Genomic DNA, 21,468 nt, shown 5'->3' on the forward strand with positions numbered 1-21,468 from the left:
ATCCTTACAGACACATATGGTCCGTATTCATGGCAACTGTTCTCCCTCGTTGTGCCCTCCTGGCAGACCTGCACACTGCCATCTTATCCTAGGCAAACACTGACCGTGGTGTAATTAACAAGATACGGTCAGTTCCCAGCCTCAGAAATAAACTGTAGTCCCAAAGTTCATGTCTAATTCTGCTGTTTGGAATGCAGAAAGCATTTTTCCACAAAAACAATGTTATAAATAGTGGTTAGGTTTCTCAGCCAGCCCTCCCAAGACTAGTTAACCCAGAAGTACCAGTGTAGCCTCCGTGTATCACATTGTTTTGTAGAGAACTTCTAACTCTGGATATGGAAACACATCTCTCGTTCCCTAGAAGCAGAACAGTAACTTTCTGGGCAGCCTGAGCTGTAGGAGGGTCTGAGCTGGGGCTCTGGCATGGCCCCTCCCCCCATATTGGATACCCTCATACCAGCAGCTTTTTGGTTTTCAGTATTTGCATAAGGAACATTTACCGATAGGTCACTGATACTCTCATGTCTTCGGAATTGAGGGCAAGGGGACACTTGCTCTTCTCATCATCCCACAGTAGATTCGGATGGTAAATAGGGCTTCAGCTGCCCTGTCACATGGGGGTTAAGTGAGGTATTGACAGATGAGGAGTGTCTTACTACTGCTCACTTTCAGTTGTCCTGTGGGCTTATGGGAATTAAATATATAAGCATGGAAAATACTTCTCTCTATAGGAAAAACACATTTCTAGGCATCAGCTCTGTATTTGACATGACATCAGTTTTGTGGACAAGTGATTCTCATTCCTACGTGGGCGTAGTGATGCTTTGCCATGAAAAGCACCCGTGTATGTAAACAGCCCTGGAGGCTGACGGTTTCTGCTGTCAGGCTGTAAGAATAGCACTCCATAAAATTTAGAGAATTTAACATGTTCAGCATCTTATGAGCTTGGAGCACAGGAGTGAGTGTCTATTTTATGTTTAGTACTGTCCTAGATGCTGGGGACTGGGGAACGGGAACCAAAGATAATATGAAAAGTGTCCTTTCCCCTCCAGGAGCCTGAATCAGGGAGTAGAGTATGAAAGAAGCATTCGCAGTGCAAACAATATGTTGTTAATTGCCATAAAGTACTTCAGGAAGGTAGCAAACGTTCTTAGGATGATCAGAATGGCATGATTCCCCATGGTTATAAATATAGTGGTGGGATTTCATTTAGTCTTAGAGCAATGGTGAAGGTCTAAATAAAGAGCTAGGAGAGGAAATGATATTCCAGGTTGGATTAACAGCATGAACAGAGGACTAGAGTTACAAACAGACAAGCGAAACAGCATTACTGGCTGGAACAGAAGGTTTAGTTTACGTCAGTGAAATAATAGGTGGGAAAATGGCGCCAGTGGTTCCACCCTGGCAGTGAATAAGCGCTCATCCGTAGATCTTTTTAAACATACAAGTCCCTGGATCTTAACCCCGGAACTAATAAATAGAATTGCTGGGGCATGAGACCTAAGCCTCTTTATCTTTTAACGCTCCCCCAGTGGTTGAGAACCACTGAATTAGAAGGAGGGGCTGAACGTAGGAGTCAGGCCTCTGTCCCTCAAGCAGTGGGAAGCCCTCAGGGGCTTCTGAGACGGGTGACATATGAGCAACGGGCGTTTGCCAAGATAAAGGATTCGTCAACTGCATGTGAATGGCAGAGAAATAAGAACCAGCTTGAGTCTGAGCAGTGGTGGTGGGAAGGCAGAGGTCACATGTGTACGTGTTCATGGATGTATGGGAGTCAGCGATGTCAGCCTTGACCTCGGCGTGATTTCTTTTATAAACCGCTTATACGACTTCACCCTCATTAGTCTGATCTGTTTTCTCTTACAACCTGGCAACTTAAACAGTAATTTCCGCCAGTTTGCATTTAATGGAAGGAGACCATTGTCTACTCATGTCCACGTCTAACTCATAATCATAAGTGAAGTTGTGTGTATGAGGAATGCGACCTGTAGCGTACTCGTAAGGCGTGTACTAGCCACCCACATGTGCAGTAAGACAACCTCAGTTCTCACTGGGCAGGATTGCGCCAACAGCCGGAGTCACATGTACGATACTTACATGATTCTCTAGCATCTAGTTGAAATTGAAGCAATAGTCTAAATTATGCTATGCGCTTTAATATTTTTAGCAAGAGATTTGATAAGCGCTTCATTTTTCTGGCAGCAGACCCACGCCTGCTTCCTGACAGCAGCAGCTGCCCTTCCTCTGAGTTCATGCTTCTCTCCTGCCCACACCTCCTCCCCTCCCCTCCGGGCCCATCCCCTGCTGGTGTCTGTGCACCACACCACACCCCATCCTCACCCGGGGGGCAGCAGAGAGGAGATTAAAGCAGTCAGAATTTCACTTCTCCTTTGCCACTGACACGGCCGGCTGACCCTGGAGTCTCACACTCCTGGCCGACGCCGGACGTGAAGCCTGCCAGCGTATCCACACTCAGAAGTCTCAAACCACGCCTTAGTCGGACATGTTTCCCATCTCTTTGACGTATTTTAAATAACTTACGTTTGGCAACAATGGGCCATGTTTATTAGATGGCAGAGAATAAATTCAAGGTGTGATGTTTTGATATGACCTGTCCCCTTTAAAAAAGGATTCAACATCATGGATTTTTAAAAAAGAACCACTCTCTTGGCTATTCTGTAACAGTACATACAGTGACAGCAGTTCCTGCTCTGGTCTTCTTTGCCTGTGGCAGTTAATTTACTCTTGTGTTATCAATATCTCCAGATCTCTTGACTTAAATTTTTTATGACAACTTAGGCTTTCACTAACCATCCACATGTTTAACCAGACAATGGATGGTCTGCTCAGATTTGAGGGAGCCTGTAGGAGAAAGGGAAGCGGGGAGAACTAAAATTTGTTGAGTACCCACTCCGTGCCATGTCCTTTACGTGTCTTTTATGATCTTAACTCCATTTTACAACGGAGGAACTTGGGATTTAGAGAGGTTTTAAAAATGTATCTGATGTCAGAAGTCTAGTCAGCGATAGAACTGGGTTTTGATCCCAGGTCTGGCTATCTAACTGTTTAAGCAGACTGATCCTACAGATCTGCGTGACTTTTATTTGTTGGGAAACATCAGTGAACTTGGAATTGGTCGGGGGTGGGGGGTTGGGTGTAAGCTTTACCTCCCTCACTAATAACCGTGACCATTTTAATGAAATTTTTTTAACACCTTTATTGGAGTATAATTGCTTTACAATAGTGTGTTAGTTTCTGCTTTGTAACAAAGTCGATCAGTTATACATATACATATATCCCCATATCCCTCCCTCTTGCGTCTCCCTCCCACCCTCCCTATCCCACCCCTCTAGGTGGTCACAAAGCACCGAGCTGATCTCCCTGTGCTATGTGGCTGCTTCCCACTAGCTATCTACTTTACGTTTGGTAGTGTATATATGTCCATGCCACTCTCTCACTTCGTCCCAGTTTACCCTTCCCCCTCCCCGTGTCCTCAAGTCCATTCTCTAGTAGGTCTGCGTCTTTATTCCTGTCTTGCCCCTAGGTTCTTGAGAACCTTTTTTTTTTTAGATTCCATATATATGTGTTAGCATATGGTATTTGTTTTTCTCTTTCTGACTTACTTCACTCTGTATGACAGACTCTAGGTCCGTCCACCTCACTACAAATAACTCAATTTCGTTTCTTTTTATGGCTGAGTAATATTCCATTGTATATGTGTGCTGCATCTTCTTTATCCATTCATCTGTCGATGGACACTTAGGTTGCTTCCATGTCCTGGCTATTGTAAATAGAGCTGCAATGAACATTGTGGTACATGACTCTTTTTGAATTACGGTTTTCTCAGGGTCTATGCCCAGTAGTGGGATTGCTGGGTCGTATGGTAGTTCTATTTTTATTTTTTTAAGGAACCTCCATACTGTTCTCCATAGTGGCTGTATCACTTCACATTCCCACCAACAGTGCAAGAGTGTTCCCTTTTCTCCACACCCTCTCCAGCATTTATTGTTTGTAGATTTTCTGATGATGCCCATTCTGACTGGTGTGAGATGATATCTCATTGTAGTTTTGATTTGCATTTCTCTGATGATTAGTGATGTTGAGCATTCTTTCATGTGTTTGTTGGCAATCTGTATATCTTCTTTGGAGAATAATGAAATTTTAATTTAAAATATTTAATGCTCTCAGCTTCAGTTTCCTCATTTATCCTATGGGGATAAAGCCTGCTTTACTGACCATTTGGGATGGTTGTGAGAATAATAAGCTAGTGAATTTCAGTATGATTTTACACGTATAAAAACCCTTGAAAGATTGAGAGATTTTTAATGAAAGCAAAAAACAAGCAAAAACCCACAAAGCATTAAATGAGATGATTTGGATAGATTTTGTGGTATTTCACTTCTTAACATTGCTCTACAAACTTTCCAAATAATATTTGTCAGTTTTGTAAGTCCCCACCACCATGGTTTGCCAAACTGCGTCACTGAATTAAACATCTCAGTGCAGCAGAGAGAGTCCTGGCTACATACCAGGTACCTCATTTCACTTACCAGAAGCAATCATTAGTTTCTATACCATATCCAACAGGTCTGAACTCTGCTAGATACTGAAATGTTCATAGCCAGTGAGGACTCAGAATGTTCTAAGTCTGCTCACTAGTCATAGACTTATCGGACTAAAGTTAATGTTAACATTCTCAGGATAATTCTTTATATTTTTGAAGTTTTTAATAAGCCTGAGTAATAAAGTCACATTTTGTAAAAGTACTTTCACAAAACTGCTCTTCAGAAGTGTTTCTGGGTTTCTGGGCAACGTTCATAGGTTACAGGATGGTGAATACTGAAAGAGAGCTCTGAGCTATTGTCATCCACTTAAACTTCTTCCACGTATACAGAGAAGAGATAAGAAATGTAGGGAACTCGTTAAGTTACAAGGACAAGGTTACGAATGAAGTGGCCATGAGCCTGAGGAGTACCAAGGTCATGTCCTAGGTTTACCCCAAACCTTTACCCCATTAAAGCCCTAAGTCTCTCCTGAAAGGCAAATGCCTTAGGAAGCCCAGCTGAGACCATGGGAGAATGGTATTAGAATAGTATTCAGATGTGGATCCAGAAGACTGCACCTGTTCAGTCTTGGACCCAGAAGTGCCTAGGGCTCTTCCGCATCTGCCATGCGTCCCAGGAGGGGTCCCTAGTCCTGAGGTGCTGACTCCCACCTGACTTCTAGTGCCAGCACTGCGCTTGCTTCCTACATCTGGTGGATGGATGCCTCCAGGAAGGGAAAGGAGACACAGGAAGCAAAGTAAACGTACAAAGCAGAGACTGTCCATAATTGTGGACCATGTTTGGCTTGCACAATGTTCTTTTTAAACGCGAATTCGTTATTAACTAGCATTATTCTAACTAGTTCCTAATTGAATTTGCTGTTAATTAATTTAATGTACGAATCCAGATTTCTGGGTTCTCTTGAAAACTGTCAGATGTGGCAGCTTTAGTCCTACCTTTGCAGGTGGCTGTCATCCGTTAGAGCTGACGAGAAGTTGCCTCAATGAGATGGGAGCCTGTGCTTTCCAGTTCTCACAGCCCCACCCCTGGCTGTTGGTTTCCTTTAAATAGAATGAAGAGGAAAGTTAAATGTTGCTTATACTGCCATTTGTGTTAAAATTGGAAATAACAGGTTGATAGGATAGCACATTTCAGTATAAGTGAAAGACTGTGTTATTGTCCTAGGGCTGTTGTAACAATGTACCATAAACTGGGTGGCGTCAAACAACCAAAGTTTGTTCTCTCATTGTTTGGAGGCTAGAAATCTGAAATGAAGGTGTTGGCAGGGTCCTGCTCCCTCAGAGGCCTCGGGGGAGGACCCGTGTTTCCTCTTGTAGCTGCTGGTAGCCCCACGTGCTCCTTGGTTTGTGGCACCACCACTCCAGCCTCTGCCCCCGTCTTCTCTTGGCTGTCTTCCCTGTGTCCAGACTTTCCTCTTATGAGGACAGTAGTCATATTGTATTAGGGCCTGCCCTAATGCAGGACAAACTCATTTTAACTGAGTTACGTCTACGAAGACCCTATTTCCAAATAAGGTTACGTTCACAGTTACCCGGACTTAGGACTTCAGTGTAACATTTTGCAGGGGCACAATTCGACCCGTAACTGATGGCATATTTCTTGGTGGAGTGCAGAGTAATAGTTTAAGGGCAGAGGTCCCTGGAACGGGGTGCCTGCATTCGTACTTAAAACTTGTGTGCTCTGTAATATTGGACCAGCCGCCTACCCCTCTCAGTGACTCTCCATGCCCTCATCTGTCAAACGAGGATGATGGTACCCGCCTCACAGGGCTGAAGTGAAGACAAAGTGAGGAAATACATGGAAAGGACTTGGAACAGCGTATGGCACGTGCTAAGTTTCAATAAACTGAGCCATTATTCTCTTCACTGTTATTCACTCTTACTCATATACACAAGTTCTGTGCATGCAAGGAGTTTCCGTGTCCAAAGCTGTTATTTAAGATAGCATTATGAAGCAAGCCATGGACAAAGTAGAAATAATAGATAGAAGTGCTGCATGAAAAAAAAAAAAGCAACTTAAACCAATAAAAAAGAGAGTGAGAGAGGCTGGAATGTTAATAAGATTTACTTTTTCCTGCAAATAAAAGAATCATAATACATTAAAAATGTTTAGTCTCCTCACTGTATTGGATTACCTGCCCAGCCTCTAGATGCACTTGAAAGTGATAAAGACCCAGGCAGGAACTTCAGACCTAGAGGCTTAGATGTTGACTCTTGGGCTGGTGAGCACAGTGGCCCGGAGATAACACTGGGGAGGTTAGTCCAGGGAGAGCATCCAAGGAACACATTCCTTCTAAGTATCCCCGCCTGCCTCCTTGGAAGCATGTTATTACTGTCTGCCTCCTTCCCATAAACCCTTGCATTGAAATTATCCTGGTTTCCCGTCACTGGGCCAGAGATTGAGGCCGAATAATTCTTTACATTTAGACCCTACTTTTCTTCCAAAGGGACCAAATATTTTGAGATATATTATTTCATTTTTCCACATAGCGTTTATGTAAGACAGCCGTACAACTTGAATTTTATTAAAAACTGAGAACTCCAGTAGAGAAGGTTTAAAGAAATGACAGGACTTTCCAAAGTCCCTGGAAGAAGATTCTTCTACAGCTTAGGGCTGTTGGGTATGCAGTACTACAGAACATATATGTGCCTCAGTCTCCAAGGTAGTGCTGTCCTGAAAACATGAGACTATTCAGATAAAATCAAAGTATCTTACCTAAATGGTGAAAGGGGCATATGGGTATGATATTTACTATTTGTGATTTTGTTTTAATAAAAGAAGTTAGGCTGTTTAATTTTTGGCAAAGAAGTGGTGTTGTGTCATTCAATTAGTAATTTGGAACATTTCAATTAAATGATGAATTCATCAGGACTCCTTCAGTTGCAAATGCAAGAAAGCCAGTTCAAGCCAGCTTATGAAAATCAAAGGAACTTAATTGTTTATATAACTATGGTTTCCAGAGGTACATCTGGCGTCAGGCATGGTTGCAGCCAGGAACTCGGATGATCTCATCTGGACTCTTTTTCAGCTCTGCTGGTTTCTTTATTCGTCATTCTCCAGACAGCATGTGATCAGTGAGATGACCGGCAGTGGCTTGAGACTGTCATCTTCTCAGCTGAGCAGTCCCAACAGAAAGAGAACTTGTGGGGCTAAACACCTTGCTGCCTGCCTTAGAGAAGATGCGAATCAACCCTCCTTGACCCCGTGTGTGATGAGTCATCACTGAGGCCCAGCGGAGGGCATGATTTCCCAGTGCTTCAGTGAAGAGGTGTGGTCCAGGGACTGGAAGCCCCACTGGGGTCTTCTCATGCAGCAGAGAGGCTTTCTCCAAAGAATTCGAGGAAGGGTGGTGGGAGTGTGTGCTCAGCAGACCAAAACTGTAGTGGCCTCAGAGCGTTACAAATGGTGTGTGGTGGAGACTGTAAGTTCTGATTTTAAGATGGCAAATAGAGAACTTTCTGCCTTCTCCTATTACAAAATCCATCCAGAACAAAGGAAATAAGAAAAAAAAAATTCCGGCTCTATCTTTGATAAAAAGTAGGTGACATTAGTAACCCACAAATATGAACACAGAAGTCATATGACCCTGTGACTTAGCCGAGGACAGTGAAACACCTAAGCCCCATGAGGAGAGTAACACGCCAGGAAGCAGCTTTGCCCACAGAACCCTAGGAGGTCTCTGGTTAGGCTGGAGAGGGAGCTAAGGCATCCGGTTAGAAACAGACCCCGCCCGCTGCAAGTCTGTGAAAGGACCAGTTGGACACTCGGATCCTTGTCTCACCCCAGCCAGATAACTACCTTCCCCACAGCCCAGGCAATGGAAGGTTTATTCTCTGGAGATGTTGACACTTCAGAGAATCGAGGCTCAGGGACACGGGAGCTGTGGAGGGTGGAGTCAAGTAAACATCCGCCCTGCTCTTAGGGCATCAGGGGCCAAGTTCCCAGTCAGGTGCTGGAGGATTGTCCAGAGAGCCTGATGGGTCCCAGAGAGACTTCCTATAGGGGTTCCCCACAGGGAAAGCCAGCTTGCTCCCCACTTGCTCTTCCGTGAAGAGCAAGCTTCAACAAGCTCAGCCCATAGGCAGAGCCGCCATCTTGCTTTACTAATAACTTACACTTAAATAGGGAGAGTCAGCCAAGGATCAACAGATATTTGGGAATACCTCCCATATGAAAGCAGAGATAAAGCAAACAGAAATAAAGAACTCTGAGGGGACAAAACAGCAGGGAACTTAAGAAACAAACTAATTACTATCTCTGAAAATGTGAGAAGATTTTGCATAGCAGAATCCTTTTTAAGAAGGAGAATTAAAGGAGAGGAAAATTAAAGAACAAGAAGTAACTCACAAAATTAGAAATGTGGTGGCTGAGGGGCTTCCCTGGTGGCGCAGTGGTTGAGAGTCCGCCTGCCGATGCAGGGGATGCAGGTTCGTGCCCCGGTCCGGGAGGATCCTACATGCCGCGGAGCGGCTGGGCCCGGTGAGCCATGGCTGCTGAGCCTGCACGTCCGGAGCCTGTGCTCCGCAGCGGGAGAGGCCACAACAGTGGGAGGCCCGCGTACCACGAAAAAAAAAAAAAAAAAAAGAAATGTGGTGGCTGAAATCAATTCCTTAGAGGGATTGAAAAATAAATTTGAGGAAGAAATAATTAGAGACACAGTCCAGAAGATTCTGTCACTCACTTATACAAGAGAAAATTTGGAGAGAATTATCAAAGAAATAATATAAGACACTTTCCTAGAACAGAAAGAAAAGATAAACGATAAAGTTTCCAGAGAAGAGAAATTGTCATATACAAAGTGTTCTGGATAAGAACAAACAAGGGACCCCTCAACATCAGTACTGATATAGAAACATAAATTGTGAAATATTCTCTTAAGGGATAATTTTTGTCATTAAAAAGCATTTCTTCTTTTACCTGAGAGTTAGTTACTGTCAAATATCTCTAGTTTCCTTAGCACATTTAAAATATTCCACTTACAAATTTTCCATTATTTAAACCTATTTAAATGTTTTAAATAATCTGAGGTACACCTGAAAATTTGTGTTTCAGAGATTTAGGATATTTTATGGTGCTTTTTTGTACCATAAATACATAAATATTTTATGTATTTTTTGATTCACTAATTCACTCAACAGATAATTGAGTGATCTTTTCTCAGGGTACTGTGGAGTTGATACTTCTTGGTTTTGTGTGATAGTCTAACATCTGGTCCATAGTTTTATAGTCAGTGATAATAAATATGACTGATTTAGAAACTCACTGATGATACTAGGGTATGTGGTAGCAGGACCTGCAAAATACTTTTCTTTTTTTTTTTGTCCCAACATACTGTGATATCTTTTTTTTTTTTTTTTTGGCCGTGCCACATGGCTTGTGGGATCTTAGTTACCTGACCAGGGACCGAACCTGGGCTGGCAGTGAAAGAGCTGAGTCCTAACCACTGGACCACCAGGGAATTCCCCAAAACATATTGTGATTAGAAGTGACAAAGTTTGGGTCCTACTTTTCAAATATGTTTGGCTCTTATTTTTATACATGTATAAAACTATATTAATTGTGAGTAACAAAGTATCAGTGTAGAATATTAGTTTTTGTCTTATCTTTTATCAGTGTAGAAGACAGAGTCCTGAGTGCTAATTTCTTCCAGAAATTAGAGGCATCAAAAGTTGAAATTTAGCAAACACTTTTTTCAAATTTTAATTATTTGAAAAAATAATATTTTTAGGATTTGATGAATATTATTTTTGACTATATAACTAATAAAATGTATTATTATGGTATTTTTGGATTAAAAATCTCCTCCAAATAGCATTTTGGTTTTTAAAACATTCAGAATTTTAGGTTGTGAACGTTAAAAAAGAATTGAAATTTTAAGTGCAGTGCAGCTCCCTCCGCTTTTTGGACTAGTTTCGAAAGCCTAATGAAATGGAAGGCAAGTGTCTTTTTCCACTTAAAAATGGTTATATTTTATTTCTTAATGTACTATAATGAGAACAAAATAATATAGAAAAGTCAAGAAATGAAAAAGTGCCAGGATTCTTCTTGCCAATATAACTTTTTAGAATTGTGCTGAGTTGCTTTTGCTGTAAAAACCAGACCCAGTCTCTTATGGATTCTCTAGGTAATGACATTTTGTGGAGGACTTTTGTAGTTCTCTTGGCTTAGCGAGGTCGAGAATTTTGAATTAGAATTATAAAACTGGAAGACATCCTCTTATTCATTTTACAAATGAAGGAACTGAAGTCCGGAGAAATCATGATTTATCCAGGGTCATACAGTTAACAGCGAGGGTTGGAGGAGAAACATGGCCTCCTGGCAGGCAGTTCAGTGAGTGATCTTTGTAAAAGACTCTTCGGGTTTATTCTCACCACCATCACGTTACGTGTAGTGTCCATAATTTATTGCATTAGGCCCAAGATGCAACTTACAAGTTTGTGTTTAATTTTCTGAAGCTGAGGGAACGTTTAGAATTAGGAATACTGACAGTGACCCAAAAAACTGGAATGGCAAGAAGCATTTGGAAGAACTGTTGCCTGGGGTAGAAGATGTCCCTTGCTTAGACTCCAGCCCTGCTCTCTAGAAGGAGCTCCACTGTTCAGTATTCCCTAGGACCTGAATGTCTTCTGGAAGGTTCTTCTTTGCCCATCTTCCGCCAGGGTCACGCTTATACGGACATTGGGGGAATATTCCCGCCTTGGAGGCTGTGTAACCTTTGTTTCCTACTTTATGATCATGCAGTTTTGGTGGTTAGAGCATTGTGTTAGGAGTCAGCTGGAGGCTTAGAGGCAAGGCTTGGGGGGTGGGGGGCTGGCAACGTTATTCCCTCAGAAACTTTGCTGGCTTCTGACCTCCCTCCTTGTAGTTGACTCCATATGCCAGACGGAGGGATTACGTGTCCCATCTGTCAGGGACAGTCTCAGTTTATATCCCTCGTGCAGGTTAAGTGATAATGCCCTCTTTCACTCTCAAAACTGTCCCGGGTTGGACAGTAAATTGTGTATGGTCTCTCTAGCCAGAAAAGCATGCCAGGAAGCCCCACGCCTAATTTATTCCTTTGCTTCCTGTCTCCCGTTCCCCCTCTCTCAGTGTATGGGGGCCCTTGGATGGCCATTTGAAATAGGCTTCCTGGGAAGTTCACCGACTCAGCCTGATCGGCAGCAAGGCTGACTTCCCCCTGTTCACCTGAGAAGACCTAACAGGCCATCTTTACTCAAAGCCTTTTTCAGTCTCCTCTCTTGCTGTGTAAAATCCGGAAGCGGTCAGATTTTCTAACCCTGGGAGCCTCCAGACTTTGGGATTCTCCGCTCCCTTTCAGTTCTGCTCTCAGACCTGTCACTCCTTGCCTGTGCAGATTTCTTTCTTGTAAATTCTCAATAAATGCAGCAAGTAATAACGTTATTCTGATATTGTTTTCCATCTCTTTTTCCCTGTAGGCTTAGTTAGACACTTAGTTAACACTTAGGTAGATAGCTCTGAAGCTATCTCAGGCATTTTCAAGCATTGAGGTATAATGTACACAGAGCAAAGGCACAGCTTTCGGTTCAGTGAGATTGACAGTCGTATACACCGTGTAGGCCGCCACCAAGACCAAGATACAGAGCATCTCCATTGCCCCAGACGGAGGCCGCTTTCCAGTTAGCTCCCTGGAGACAGCCACTTTTCGACTTCTTTAACCACGGTTCCCTCTTCACAAGCAGTACTTGTATTAAAAGTTTTGTGACTGTGTGACATGACTGTCCTTCTATCCTTTACTCGGTCTCTCCCTTGCCTGCTGCCGGGCTGCTAAGCAGTTGTCATATATTTTAGATTTGTTTTGTTTGGTCTGCACCCCACTTAAAGATACCATTTTTTTAATGTTAGCTGGGGAAAGCTAAGTGCTGTAGTAAGTGAACCACAAAAAACGTAACAGCTTCAACCTATTTAAAGTGTATCTATTGCTAACGAGCAGTGCACTGAAGGCGTCCTCCGTCAGTCGGTAACTGTCATTAACCTGGGCCTCTGAGTCCTCCAGTAGCTGGGGAAGGAGCAGGAAGCTACCTCACCTGCTTCTGGAAAGCCTCGACCTGAGATCTGACATTCAGCCCCATTCTTGTGGGGACAGCTATGCACAAGACCACCTCTGGTGCAAGGGAGGAGGTTTGGAAGTGTGGACTCTGGCTTGACACTACTTCTCAGTGGCAGCTCCACACCATGAGGCGGGACAGCAAAGTTTGGAGATGTTAGTTGTCTACAAGGTTAATGTCACAGCTTTTATTTTCTTTTAATAACACAGATGTTAGTTGTCTACAAGGTTAATGTCACAGCTTTTATTTTCTTTTAATAACACAGATGTTAGTTGTCTACAAGGTTAATGTCACAGCTTTTATTTTCTTTTAATAACATAATACCATATTGCTTTTCTTTTCTGTCTTCATGTTACTTCTTTTTCTCTGTGTTGTGTATTCTTTTATGCTTTTCAAATAAACGTTTTAGCATTGGAAAAAGTTTTAAAAGGGTATTGCTATCTCTATGATAGAAATGTTCAAGGCAAAAGCAATTTAGTTTCCTTAGACTATTCTGATGAAATTAAAATTATCTCTGGCTATTAGCAGATATAACTTAACTTTTAAAAGATAAGGATCCATGATATCACCATTTCTAATCAATATTGTATCAGAGATCCTAGCCGGCAGAGTAGAATAGAGGAGAAAACCCTAAAAAAAATAAAAATAGAAAAGTGTAGGAATGGAAAGGAAGAAAAAAACTGTCACTGTTGGCAAATGATATAAGTGTCTATGTAGAAATTTTCCAGCACTCTGCAGCTAAATTCTTAGCATTAACTAGAGAGTTGAGCAAGGTTCTTGGACACAAAGTTTTTGTGGAAAAGCCAGTTGCATTTCTGTGGACCAGCAAAAACAGAAACAAAACAGGATGTAATTTTTTAAAAACATTTTATTTTGAAATAATTAGCATCCTACATAGCCGTGGTATATCTTCTCAAACTAAGAAATTAACATTGATACAATAATATAAACTGAACTGTGGCTTTATTTAGATTTTCCCAGTGTTTCTACTGATGTCCTTTTTCTGTTTCAGGGTCAAACCCAGGTAGCTGTTATCTCTTTAGTCTACTCCAATTTGTAGCAATTTCTTGATCTTTTCTTTCTGGGACCTGATGCTTTGAAGAGTAATGGTCAGATCCTTTGTAGAATGGACCTCAATTTGGGTTTGTCTGATGTTTTCTCATGGTTATGTCTCATCCAATCAACATGACATCACTGGCGATGTTAACCTTCATCACGTGGTGTCGCCAGGTTTCTCCACAGTGGAGTTACTGTAGAAAATGCAATTCAAAAAATGTACAATTTACAGTAGAGGCACAATGTAAGTAGCATTTGAATAAATCTAACAAATAATGTCTACAGCCTTTATTGAGAAAGTTATAAACTTTTATCGAAAGACATTAGCTACAGTCCAGTTAAATGGAGAGAAACACAGTATTAATGGATTGGAAAACTTAATGTTGCAAAGATAGTAATTCTCTCAATGCACCTAGAATCAAATTCCTAACAAATTTCGGGGGTTTTAACATTACTACTACTAGTAGTAGTATTACTCATCTTTAATGTTGTTATTTTGGTGATGCTTAACATTATAATTCTGAACTTAACATGGTAGAGGAGTGGTCCAAGAATTACAAAGACAAAGTGAAGACAAAGTCTTTCCTACCTATATTGTGACTTAATGTAAAATTATTATAATTAAGTCAGTGTATGATATAAAGATATACAAATTGGCCAATGGAAAGAATAGAGAATTCAGAAACAGATCCATCTATATATGGAACCTAGGTTTATAACAAAACTGGTATTGTAAACCACTGGGGGAAAGGACGGGTGGGTTTTTCAGTGTATCAAGTTGGGGCAAGAGATTGCTCATATGAAAGAGCATGCTGTTGGATTCCTATGTCATATCACAGGCAAAATGGGAAATGGTGGAATTATCAGTTATAAATTTATAATTAGACTTAATTATAAAATTAGAAGCAGAACCCAGGAAAGAACAGTTGAAGGAAAAAAACAAAGCTACCAAAGGAATGAAAACAAAATTGGAAGGCGTGAAAGGGAAAACAGATGATACAGAAGAAGAGTGAGGTCATAGGGATTAGAGATGCGAGAAGGGAGCCAAGTCAGACAGACATTTAAAAGATGATGTAACGCCTTTGGGTTTAAAATAGCAGTGTTTACAGTATGCCAGAACTGCATCAGTTACTACCTGTCCTCATCCTTCTGAGCTATGTGCCAGAAATCAAAAAGCGATCTATAAATTAGTTTAACGATCTATCTACCAGCAACTCAGTTACTCAATCATTTGTGGAAAGCAAAGAATTGGAAACCATCTGACTTTGAAAGGGATTTATTATCACTTTCTCAGTTTGGGAAAGTTTATTTCCCAAATAAAGATAAAGATTTATCACATAACTGTTATATTTATTACTCTTTTACTTAGAGGCACCTTGTTTAACCCAATGTGCTTAGAAAGTGTTATTTAGAAACATTATTAATTTTAATATATACTTACCAACATACAATGAGTTTTTGGAGGAATATTTTGTCTTAACATATGTTTGAAACGTATTTTTATCAAAACCTTGCAGCTATAATGTACGTCACTGAATTGAGGGAAAATGGTTGCCATTTAATCTAATTGACAAAGCTTAGTCATCAACTTTAAACTTATCTTCCAAGTCAGACTTCCTTCTGTCAGTAAAAATCCGACTTGATTTTTCAGCTCAAATAAATATGTTAATGTACGTTTCCATGACAACCATCACACAGCTGAATTCTAATTCTAACACAGACAAATAGATAAGGCACAGAGCCTTGCCACGTGTTGCCTGGATACAGTGATGCTGCTGCCTTCAAGATTTCTTTGCTTTGCGCTCCCTAAAGTCTCCCAGAGTTGAGCTGTACCTTTTACAATAGTAAGGGTTTTGGAAGGTAAGGTCCTTAAGTAAAAACACTCTCATTACTGCTTCATTCTACTCTGTACCTGATTTTGTAATTTACTAACATGGGCCGACATACTCCATTTCTTAATAAAATAGGTATGTTATATGTATGATGGGGAGTGAACAAATCCTTACTGTAGTGCTTTGATTAAAGGAGGATTTACAGGTTTGGCTTCCTGGAGGGTTTTTGTATGCCAAGGCAATGCACTAGCCGGGATTTGTGAGTGGTATGCATTTCTTTTGTAAAGTGGGAAAAGAGTGATTGTGAAGGAGGGGAAGAGGGACTGAGAAGAGGCTGGCATGGTACCTTGGCCTCAGGTACATTCCGGAAGAGGTCAGTAATAGGAAGGACGGAGGTTGAGGATCTGGAATTTGATTGCCTTTAAACGATCTGTGCCGACGTATCTCTTAGTCTTCATATAGCTCTAAATGTACCTCAATTTGTAGACCGCTGATACAGAAGACAGGCAGAACAGGTCCATCGTATATATAATTGTAGATACAACAAGACACCCAAACTAATGAAGTAAATCCAATATTTAGAAATTAAGCTTTTCTGAAATACAAGACAACTAGAATCTGCATATTAAAGGGGCGTACTGTGTGTCTGTGCCTAGTAAAAGTGCTGGACCTCAGAGGTAAAGAACAATTCCTTTGGGGAACCAGGCACATAGGTTGAGTTTTTTTTGTAAGGGGGGAAATTATGTTGGCCTCAGATTTCAGTCAATGCAGGAAAATGGAATATACTTTAAAGATTTTGAAGAAAAGAATAGGTAACTTAGAGCTTTTTATATCTGTTTAAACAATCCTTCAAGTATAAGTCAACCAGCAAATAGTTTTGAACTTAAAGAATTTTCAAAAATGATTCCTTTGGGCCTTTATGGAGGCAATAATAGAGAACAGATTTTTTTAATCCTGGCTTTGCAGGGTAAAGATGTACTTGGAGCTGCCAGAACAGGATCTGGCAAGACTTTGATTTTCCTTATCCCAGTACTGGAAGCTTTTTATCATTCTTAATAGACTTTGACAGACAGACTCTGGGTCCTGATAATACTTTCTACGAGAGAACTTATCTATTTCTCAGGCCTTTTCTGAGAATTAGGAAAGAATCCTGGCTTCTCAGCAATCTCATCATCGATGGAAAGACCTGAGACAGGGTGTTTGAGAAGATCAACCACATAAATATATTATACTTGTTTGCATACAGGTTTGACTGTTGAACACAAGGATGAGACAATAAGTGTTCATGACACCCGTCTCCAAAGGTTAGTTCATGATGAGGTAGAGTAGAATCTTGGGCGTGGACCTTTGCTGACACTACGAATGCTGTTATAAAAAGAAAGAAAGAAAGAAAGAAAGAAAACATCTTTCTAAATAACATTGACTTTGCTTTTTTCTAGGCAAAACAACTCAGATCTGTAAAAGACCTTGTACCTTGTGTGCTTGAGTTTGAAAATCTCTGAATATGTTAGAGTTGGTGAGAAAAGTAAAATATAACATCCCTGTCCCTTTGGAATAAAACTACATAGGTTGTGAGCTGAAGTAAGAAATAAGTATCCTATATTCCATTTTGAGAAGTATTATATTTTTTTCCAGTTGTCGAGAGGTTCGGTCCCTAAACCAAGTTTCCTACTGCCTGTACTCTGGTATTTCTATTCTTGACTTCTGTTGTTGACAACAGCAGATGAGAACAATGCAAGTGTGTAATAAGTTTATCTGCAAGAGAGTGAACTGTGCTCTTTGGTACTGATACTATAGCCAGGGTGTTGGATATTCAGGCCACGAATTGAGTTCTTCAGTTTGATTGCCCAGAGGATACCAACTCATATTCACAGAGTCAGAAGAAAGAAAGGATAGTACAGCAACTTCTTGAGTAGAAAGTGCTTATGAAAGAAATAAAAATCAATCCAGAAAAATGTATGGACATCTAGAAAACAAAAACAAAAACTGGAGTCATCTTTAGCCCAAGATCAACAATGAAAAGAAAGAGGTCAAAGGTATTTTGTTTGTTTGTTTGTTTGTTTGTTTGTTTGCGGTACACGGGCCTCTCACTGTTGTGGCCTCTCCCGTTGCGGAGCACAGGCTCCGGACGCGCAGGCTCAGCGGCCATGGCTCACGGGCCCAGCCGCTCCGCGGCATGTGGGATCTTCCCGGACCGGGGCACGAACCCACGTCCCCTGCATCGGCAGGCGGACTCTCAACCACTGCGCCACCAGGGAAGCCGGTATTTTGTTTCTTACGTATGTAAGTATATCTGATGAAGGATGAAAGAGTATTTGATTTGAACAAGTTACGTTTACCCAAATAGGCTATATTTCTTGTTCTTACTATAAGCAGCTCCTTGGATAAGATTCCTTCAGAAAGTGTAGAAACAGCTTACCAAAGAGTTGTTAAAGAGCTTAAGGCTCTATCCCTCACCCATGACTAAGTGGAGGAATTTAGAGCTTATTGCAGTGAGAAGATGTCCATCATTAAGTAAGGTAGAAAAAGGCCAGAAGCAGGAGAGGAAGAGTACAAGCTGGCCAATGGTGTTAATAAAGAAGAGGAGGGAGAGGAAGGGAGGCAGATGAGGGGAAACATGGAAGCGAAGACGGTCAAACCAAAAGGGCCTCAGACTCAGTCTGCTCCTAGTACTGATGAGGAAATCGCAGAAACAAAAAAAGTAATGAAACACCTTAAGTGAATAAGAAAATAACACGACTGATGAAGGGAAGTTGGTTCACCAGTGGCCGCCAATGTAGGAATCCACTGTGAAGGATACTAAGGAAGACGATCATGGTAGTATCAGCCCTGATAAAGCAGAAGATAGGCTTCCGGAAGAGGGTACATTTGATCAAGAAGAGCATGGGAAGAAAGTTAAGGCAAAGCATGTGGAGAAAAGACTTCTAAAAAGTGAAACCAAAAGAGAAGCCAGCAAGAGGCAAGCAGAGGCCAAAGATGAAGGGGGGATGATGCCTTTTAGGGCTGGGTGTGGTGTGTGATGAAGGATTTGATCCATTCACTCCCAGATCCTGATAAATACAGACGTCTGAAAAATCAGACAGTGAAGATGGAAAATGAAATTAGTGATACCTGGAAGAAGCAGAGAATGAGGAAGAGGACAACAGTGAGGTGAAAGGAGTGAAACAAGTTGCAGTAGAAAGGAGGCCACATGGGAAACCTACGAGCTTTGGGATACAGGCCTGTCTTTAGCAGAGGACAAAGGGCTTGTGTTATGTCTGCTCAGAAGTTGAAGCTAAATACTTCTTGCTCTACTCTTCTTGAAACCCTTGGTTATGACTATGTGGGCCTGAAGTCAAAAAAGAGTTGGCTTTGGAACAGTGAGGTACCAAGAGTCCCATCCTTAAAAGATCAATGCAGCTTCAGATAGAAGTGGTCATATATTTAACCCCCTTCTTGCCCCATCACAGAATGTGCTTAAAGTGAGTGGATTAAAGAAACTTCCTGATCCCATTTCCAGCATGTATGCTCTTGGATTATATCCATTCCTTTATTTTACTGTCAAGTTGTGGAGTCCTTGTCCCATTTTTAGAAATTCTTGTCTTGCTTACTATTCAGAACATACTATGTTTATTCGTTTGTTTATTAAACAAAATTGCTCAGAATTTTGATGTATTTAGTATTTCCAAGAAGAGTGTGTATGATGGAGCAGCCCTATTTTGAATTGAGATTATCAATAATATGCCTATTTCCCATTTTTAATAAAAGTACAACATCTAAGAATAAAATTAACAAGAGTCATGCAAAAATTTCTACATTGGAAACAATAAAACATTATTGAGAATAATTAAAGCAGACTTGAATAAATGAAGAAGGATGGCATGTTCGTGGATTGGAAGACTCAATTAGATGACAGTTCTCCCCAGATTGACCTATAGATTCAACTTAATCCCTATCATAATCCCACAGGCTTTTTTTTTTTTTTAATTGGCAAGCTGACTCTAAAAGTTATATGGAAATGTAAAAGACTGAGACTATCCAGAACAATCTCCAAATCATAGCTGGGGGAGTTGACTTCATAACCTAACCCTAAACTACAGTAACCAAGGTAGTGTGGTGCTGCCGTAAAGATCAACAAGCCGATGGACGCAACTGAATAGAGAGGCCGGAAGAGACCCACAGTTATATGGTCGTTGGATTTCCAACCGAGACCCAAAGCAACCAAGTGGGGAGAGGAAAGGTTTTCAGTAAGTGGTGCTGGAATAACTGGATATCCATATGGAAAAAAAGAAATCTCAACTCCTACCTTGCACCGTGCACAAAGATTAATTTGAGATGGATCATGTTACTTAAATGTAAAAGCTAGAACCATTAAGGCTTTTAGAAAAACACATCAGAGAATATCTTCATGATTTGGAGGTAGGCAAAGATTTAAATGTAGAAAGCAATAACCATAAGAAAAAAATATATAACTTAGATTTTATCAGAATTTAAAAAAACAAACTTGTGGTCATCAAAAGACACCATTAAGAAAACAAAAAGATGAGCCACCGACTGGGAAAAAATACTCACAAAACCTGTATTTGTCGAAGGGCTACACAGATGATGAATTTATACAACTCCATAACAAAAACACAAAGCGGGGATGGGGACAAATGATTTGAAAAGACACTTTAGAACAACAACGCTCCGCCACAGAAGATGTTTGAATGGCCAGTAAGCCGGTGTTCAGCATCATTAGTCGCTAGGGAAATGCAAGTTAAAACGATAGTGAGACACCCACCAGAATGGCTACAGTTAAACAGCTTGGTAACACCAAATGTTAAGGATGTAGAGCAACCGGAACTCTTACATATTGTGTGAGAGGCTTAAACGGTGCAACCTCTCAGGAAAAAGATCTGGAAGTTTCCTATAAAGCTAAACAGACACTTACCTGGTGACCCAGCAATTCTACTCCTAGGTATCTACCCAAGAAAAATGAAAATATAAATCCACAAAATAAGATGTAGACAAGAAGAACATAGCATATGGATATGTGACTTCATTCATAATAGCCAAAAACTAGAAGCAGCCCAGGTGTCTCAGTAAGAGAACGGATAAACAGACTGGTGTGTTCATAAAATAGAGTGCTACTCTGAGAGAAAGAAACAGCACTGACACCAGCAACAACGTGGCTGAATCCCATCATACTAACTGAGAGAAGCCTCATCCAAAAGAATACATCGTGCGATTCTCCATTTCTGTGAAGTTTTAGAACAAGCAAGGTTTGTCTGTGAGAGAAAAGAATCGGAAGCGTGGTCGCCTCTAGGGGAGGAGCAACGGATGACTGGGGAGGATCACGAAGGCACCTTTTCTGAGGTGTGCTTCTGGTGTGGGTTACAAGGTATATGCATTTGTTTAAAACTCATGGGATGGTCCACTTAAGATTTGTGCGTGTCATTGTATGTAAATTTCACTCCAAAAGAGGAAAAAAAAGCTTAAAAAAATATCTCAAGGAGGAACCATTTTATATCCAGCAGACTGGCAATGCAGTGGGGCACCCTGACCCCTCTGACCCTCACTAGTGGTGGTGTCAGTTGGATCGACCTTGAAAAACTTTGTCATTATCTAACAACTTGTGCATATACCAACCCAGCAGTTCCACTCCGAGAGATAGAAGCTCTTGCAAACATACGTGGAGAAACGCATATGACAATGTTCCAGAAAACCAGAAAGAACTCAGATAGCCATCAACAAGAGAAGGCATAAATTGTGCCGTGTTGAAACATACCACTACAGGTGAACCTTAGGAATGTATAAGAATGCTTCCAATATGATTCCAACCAATATAATTCCATCCCAGATCTTACAGAATTTAAGATTTGATTCTTGATTTGATTAGGGATACATATGCTAACACTATAAAGGAAGGTGAGGGAAAAAATTCAAGGTGTTTGGGGAGAAGGCATGGCAAGAAGGAGTGGAATTGGA

The 21,468-nt window shown here is 41.0% G+C and overlaps 1 protein-coding gene and 2 pseudogenes across 45 annotated transcripts in view; all 3 read left to right on the top strand.

The window, feature by feature from the left end:
* Nucleotides 1-21,468, top strand: part of ZNF438 (zinc finger protein 438) — a 297,450-nt gene that overhangs the window by 95,791 nt on the left and 180,191 nt on the right. For 4 of the 45 annotated variants that reach the window (XM_067705291.1, XM_067705200.1, XM_067705219.1 and 1 more), the window contains one exon: nt 7,594-7,833. The exons of the other annotated variants lie outside the window; for them this stretch is intronic. The gene's annotated coding sequence lies outside the window, so the exon portion shown is untranslated. The remainder of the gene's footprint in view (nt 1-7,593; nt 7,834-21,468) is intronic. 45 annotated transcript variants of the gene reach the window in all.
* LOC137207096 (probable ATP-dependent RNA helicase DDX10) lies at nt 14,096-17,986 on the top strand (annotated as a pseudogene).
* LOC137207106 (probable ATP-dependent RNA helicase DDX10 pseudogene) lies at nt 18,137-20,233 on the top strand (annotated as a pseudogene).

Source organism: Pseudorca crassidens, chromosome 1, assembly GCF_039906515.1.
Source record: "Pseudorca crassidens isolate mPseCra1 chromosome 1, mPseCra1.hap1, whole genome shotgun sequence".
Lineage (NCBI taxonomy): Eukaryota > Metazoa > Chordata > Mammalia > Artiodactyla > Delphinidae > Pseudorca > Pseudorca crassidens.